The following is a 6,556-nucleotide window of genomic DNA, read 5'->3' on the forward strand; positions in this document are numbered from 1 at the left end:
CCACCATTATATGTTGTTGTTGTTGTTGAATTTTTTTAAATGTTTATTTATTTTTGAGAGTGAGACAGAGCATGAGTGGAGGAGGGGGAGAGAGAGAGAGAGGGAGACACAGAATCCAGGGCAGGCTCCAGGCTCTGAGCTGTCAGCACAGAGCCTGACGTGGGGCTCAAACCCATGGACTGTGAGATCATGACCTGAGCTGAAGTCAGACGCTTAACGACTGAGCCACCCAGGCGTCCCAGGACCACCATTATATGCTATACGACACAAACCAACATCACTCAAACTCAGTGTTTGCACAAAATCACTCAAACTCCGTGTTTATGTGGTAAGGAGGGAAGAAACTGTAATGCATATTTACTAGTTCAAGCAGAAAATCCCAAATATCTATTCCTTTGGGGGGAAAGAAAGATGTCAACTAATTATTGTTTTCATGGCAAGACATTGTTTTGCAAATAATCAGTCCTGCTTGGATACTTCCTCTCTGCCAGTCTAAGCAGATTTGAAATCACCCAAAATTAAAGAGCAGGCCTCAGAAACTTACAACACACTCCCAGGGGAAGAAAAACTGAAATCAAAATTATTAACAAATGGGATGTAATACTGGAATATCTGATTTTTTTCCTGAAACTTACCACTTTCTTACCTCCTTGGAAATATTTGGTACTTTCTTTCAAGCTCTACTAATTAAATAAATTTTACCCTATTGGAAAAAGAGAAATAAACGAGTACATCATTTTAAGGTGCCCAAACCCAGCACGGGTCAGTGCCAACAGGACAGATCACCCAGAAATTTTCAAAGGGGAAACTCTACCAAAAGCCTTCACATAGGACGTTTGTGCCCAGGAAATATACTTAGCGGAGAGGCACGTGGGTTTTATACAGGATATTCCAGGTTGTTTTTCTGTGCAATTAAAACTTTGAGTCTGTTTGAAATACACCGTGGAGGACAAATAGTTGAAAATAATGTGAATCGGAGAGAGGAAGATGGCATTTGGTAACGAAGGAGTGATCTCAAAATTTAGGCATTTATTCCAGTTCTGAGATGGACTTCCCAATGTCATGGTAATTCTCACTACTGAGCTATATACCTAAAATAGAAATTTTATAGAATGTGTATGCTACCACAATTAAAAGTATAAATTAAAAAAAAATTTTAATGTTTATTTTTGAGAGAGAGAGAGAGAGAGCAAGAGCGGGGGAGGAGCAGAGAAAGAGGGAGACACAGAATCCGAAGCAGGCTCGTCAGCACAGAGCCTGACGTGGGTCTTGACCTCATGAGCGGTGAGATCGTGACCTGAGCCGAAGTTGGTCGCTTAACCGACTCAGCCACCCAGGCACCCCTAAAAGTATAAATTTTAAAGCAAAAAAACTCAAACGCTTGAGAAGGCATGGAGTTCTCTAGCTGAAGTACCACATACACGCAGGTGGAGAAGGGACGGGTAGAAGCCTCAATGTTGTCAACGGTTAAAGATCATGGAACCAGTCTTTATTGCATACGGTGAGGTCATTTTTTAAAAAGTTATTTATTTATTTTGGGAGAGAGCTAGTGGGAGGAGGAGAGAGAGAGGGAGAAAGAGAAAATCCCCAAATCCACACTGTCAGTGCGGTGCCACAGAGCTGACACCGATCTCAAACTCAGGAACCTCGAGATCATGACCTGAGCCAAGATCGAGTCTGATGCTTAACCGACTGAGCCACTAAGGCGCCCCGTGAGGTCATTTTTATTATGTTATTTGATTTGATTTTTCCCCCGTGAGGTCATTTTTTTTTTTTATTTTTTTTCAATGTTTATTTATTTTGGGACAGAGAGAGACAGAGCATGAACGGGGGAGGGGCAGAGAGAGAGGGAGACACAGAATTGGAAACAGGCTCCAGGCTCTGAGCCATCAGCCCAGAGCCTGACGCGGGGCTCGAACTCACGGACCGCGAGATCGTGACCTGGCTGAAGTCGGACGCTTAACTGACTGCGCCACCCAGGCTCCCCACCGTGAGGTCATTTTTAAAGTGTTTTTGTAAACAAGGGTCACAGGTCCATGAGTGGTTTCGCGGCCTCATGCCAATGCCCCCGACCCAGGGAGGACCTCAGACCCTGTGTGTAAACCCCGCCTGGCCTGGCCCCTCTTCCTCTGAACAAGGGAGTCGCTCCACCGGAACGGACTCTGGACGCCTGTGTCCCCACGTTTACAAGGAGCTGCAGGAAGACGCCACTGTCCCCCTAGGGCCAGGACCAAGTTTTGTTTAAAAGCCAACGTCCCAGGAGGGGACAGCTTCCCGACCACCTGAAAGACTGGTTTTCGCAAGCAAGCGGACCTGCTGCCCTGTTGTCACTCAGGAGCGGAGGGGCGGGTCCTTGCGAGCGGTCCAATCAGAGCCGCGGCAGGGGCAGGTGGGTGTGGCGACGCCCCGCAGCCCCTGGAAGCTCGAGGCCTGGCTCCGGTTCGCTTCTCACCTGCGCTTAAAAGGTCCCAGGTGGCTCTGCCGCAGCGTTAATCGCACAGTGACCTGCACCTGCCGCGGGAGCAGCGGGCACGACGACGCCGGGCGACCCGAGAAGCCGGGAGATGGTGAGTGTGCGGGGCCGGGTGTGCCAGGACGGGGCGGAGTCCCCGCGTCCCCCGAGTCCCCGGTGGCGCCGCTCCGACCTCAGTCCCCCTCCGCGCGCGGCCTGCGGGCTGTGCGGGCAGCCGGGACCCCGCGGCGTCCTGTCCCGTCACTGCGCGCGGCCGCGTCTCTCCCGATCCGTGCGGTGACCACGGGGGGAGGGGGGGAGTCGTCAGGGGACAGTCGTGACTCCGTCTCCGGGATTCGTACGCGGGAGGTGCTGTGGTCTGGGGGGTCCCCAGCCCTTCCTGTCTCCCCAGGGGCACCCGTTTTCTCCGGAGTGTTCCAGATGTTGGGGAAACAGAGTCTCGAATCCACGACCCTTTCCCCAGCCTAGCTCTTTCTAAGGCCAGCAATAAATCCCTGACTTTCCAGATCCTACCCCGCCTCCCCAGACGCCAACTTCCCCTCTCCAGTTCACAGCATCAGTATCAACTATGTGTCCTCCGGGGTGCATTTCAAACTGACGCAGCGTACACATTATATGGATGGGCCATTTGAAACGCTTGTGATTTTTGTCTGGATGTTTTTACATGAGAGGGAAGCAGACAGTAAGCACCTGGAGCTACGTTTTAGGAACTCCTGTGCCCCTCCCCCCAGGACCTTTCCTGGGCACAGGCATGTTGCGCGGAACTCCTTTGGGTGGGCGTTCCTCTCTGAGGCTTTCCTGGGTGATCTGCCCTGTGAGCACTGCCCGTCCCTAGGTTTGTCACCTTGATAACACTCAGTCACTTTTTTTTTGGTGTCCAGTTTTCAATTAAATGTAAAATGTATTTAAGTGATAGATTGAGACAATTTTAGTATCACATCGCATGTGTTGACATTTCTTGTTTCTCGTTTTTCTTCCCGAGACGTTGCAGTAATATTCTGAGGTCTGTTTTGTTGCCGTTTTTAAAAATTTTTTTTTAAGAGTTTATTTCTGAGACAGAGCATGAGTGGGGGAGGGGCACAGAGAGAGGGAGACACAGAATCCCAAGCAGGCTCCAGGCTCTGAGCTGTCAGCACAGAGCCCGACGCGGGGCTCGAACTCACAAACCGTGAGATCAAGGCCTGAGCCACCCAGGTGCCCCGCTGTTGTTTGTTGTTGTTGTTGTTGTTTTGTTTTTTGGCGAGGGGGAAGGAGAGCTATTTCAACTATAATTCCAGCACTTTGAGCATTCAAGTCCGATTGTTTATAGGACAGTTTCTTGCCATGGAAGTAATGTTTACTATCTTTATTTTATGAAAGTAATAAATACTTATGGATTTTCTTGTTGAACTAGAAAAATGCCTTCCAAGTTTCTCCATCTTTTCTACATAAAATTGGGTTTGTGTGATCTTCCTAGATTCTTCATATACTGGGTTTGTGTCATTAAAAATACTACTATAGGGGCGCCTGGGTGGCTCAGTCGGTTGAGCGTCCGCCTTCAGCTCAGGTCACGATCTCGCGGTGCGTGAGTTCGAGCCCCGCGTCGGGCTCTGGGCTGACGGCTCAGAGCCTGGAGCCTGCTTCCGATTCTGTGTCTCCCTCTCTCTCTGCCCCTCCCCCGTTCATGCTCTGACTCTCTCTGTCCCCAAAATAAATAAACATTAAAAAATTTTTTTTAAATACCACTATAGTCCAAAGCAATGTGACAGAAGCCTATGGCTGGCGACCTAAGCTAGGCTCCCCGCCCCCTTCCTCACAGAGTCTGCAAAGGGAAATACCTTCAAGGTCCAGCTGGTTCTTCCTGAGGAGCCTCTGCAGGTGTTTTTACCTGCTCACACCTACCTCGGAAGGAGGCTTTTCTTTCTTTTTTAAATGTTTATTTATTTTTGAGAGAGACAGTGCAAGTGGGGAAGAACAGAGAGAAAGGGAGACACAGAATCCGAAGCAGGCTCCAGGCTCTAGGCTCTGAGCTGTCAGCACAGAGCCCGATGCGGGGCTCAAACCCTTGAACTGTGAGATCGTGACCTGAGCTGAAGTCGGACGCTCAACGTACTGAGCCACCCAGTGCCCCCAGAAGGAGCCTTTATATGGAGAGAAGCTACAGAGCCTGGAAAGCTGGGGATGCTTGTGCACAAAGGGGTGGAGAGGAGATGCCCTTTCTAGGTAAGTGTGGATCCCTTGGTCCCGTGTCTAGACCCAGGTTGGAGTTTTGCATCCACATGTAAGTGCACGGAGTGTCATTTGTTTGTATTGAGAAAGCCTGTGAAAGTCAGGAGGTCTGTGTCCGGGCTAGGGCTCGTGAATTTGGGAGTTCATTTGGGTAACAACCTACAAGTGAATCCTGCTGAGAGTTTCCTCACTTGGAGAACAGCAGCCTTAGGGAGAGAGGGGTTCCACTAGGGCCCGGGGGAGGGAGGGAGTTCAGGGGTCCCAGGGTTCATTCCTGTGGCTGCTCAGGTATCCTTCCTCCCCCCGCCCCACTCCCTACCTTAGCAGGGATCTTCCAACTCCAGGGATTCTGTCTCCACTGGAAGTGTCTGGAGTGTGTTTAAAACTCTGACTGTGACTTTCCTTCTGTCCTGTGAGGAGCTGGCTGCTCGTCTGTGCTGAGCTCAATATTTATGTTTCTTTTCTCCGGATTCCGTTAATGGATTGAGTATTGCAGTCCTTTGCTTCTAGTCTCCCTTAGCACTTTAATTCTGCTGCCTGTGGGAGAAATAACATTTTTTTTGTTTGTTTCTCGGGCTTGAAAATGTAAGTTGATTGAGAGAGATGAAGGCAGTAAGACAGGAAAACTGCAGAACTAAATAGAACTTTTTGTTCCTTTCAGGCAAAGGTTTGAGATGAATGTGCTTGAGCTGTCCGGTACAATTTTTCATTTTTACATCAGTGTTTACGCATGTCCTTAGGGGACAGTGGCATTTAAAAGGGTAAAGAGGATGCCTGGGTGGCTCAGACTCTTGTTCGGCTCAGGTCATGATCTCACAGTTCATGGGATCGAGCCCTAGGTCATTGGGCTCTGCCCTGACAGCACAGAGCCTCAGATGGTTAAGCATCCCACTCTCGATTTTGGCTCAGGTCATGATCTCCGGTTCGTGAGTTTGAGCCCTGAATCAGGGTCTGTGCTGACAGCGAGGAGCCTGCTTAAGATATTCTCTCTCTCTCTCTCTCTCTCTCTCCCTCCCTCTCTCCCCCTCTCTCCCCCTCTCTCCCCCTCTCTCCCCCTCTCCCTCTCTCTCCCGCCTCCCTCCCTCTCAAAATAAACACTTAATTAAAAAGAAAAAGATTTGAAAATATTCATTTTTTTATGGTTTCACTTTTGTAACTGTGCTTAAAGGAATTCAATCTGGGGCACCTGGCTGGCTCAGCGGGTGGAGCGTGCGACTCTCGATCTCAAGGTTGTGGGTTCGAGCCCTATGTTGGGTATAGAGATTACTTAAAAATAAAACCTTTATTTTTTTTTTAATTTTTTTTCAACGTTTATTTATTTTTGGGACAGAGAGAGACAGAGCATGAACGGGGGAGGGGCAGGGAGAGAGGGAGACACAGAATCGGAAACAGGCTCCAGGCTCTGAGCCATCAGCCCAGAGCCCGATGCGGGGCTCGAACTCACGGACCGCGAGATCGTGACCTGGCTGAAGTCGGACGCTTAACCGACTGTGCCACCCAGGTGCCCCTAAAACCTTTAAAAAAAAAAAAAGGGAATTAAATCTTAGAATGGTTTCCTATGTACAAAAGTTAAAATTGAATAAAGACTGCTAACTAGTAAAACACAGTGTCTACCAACTTCTATTTTAAGTATATCCGTGAGATAGAAAGTTTAACATAAGAAAACTCACTGTCCAAACATCCTGCTCCCCTCCAGTGCTGTGACTCCAGCCATGTCCAAATACACACTGTCAATCATTTCATGAACTTCCTGTTGGTGTTAGTTTTTTATATAGAAATAAGCCACTTTTATATAGAAATAAGTAGAAATATTCTTCTTGCCCATGTATGTCCTTATAATCAGCCAGACTCCACATCTTTTCGTGTTTGCTGACC

This window comes from Prionailurus bengalensis, chromosome A2 (genome assembly GCF_016509475.1).
Source record: "Prionailurus bengalensis isolate Pbe53 chromosome A2, Fcat_Pben_1.1_paternal_pri, whole genome shotgun sequence".
NCBI classification, from domain to species: domain Eukaryota; kingdom Metazoa; phylum Chordata; class Mammalia; order Carnivora; family Felidae; genus Prionailurus; species Prionailurus bengalensis.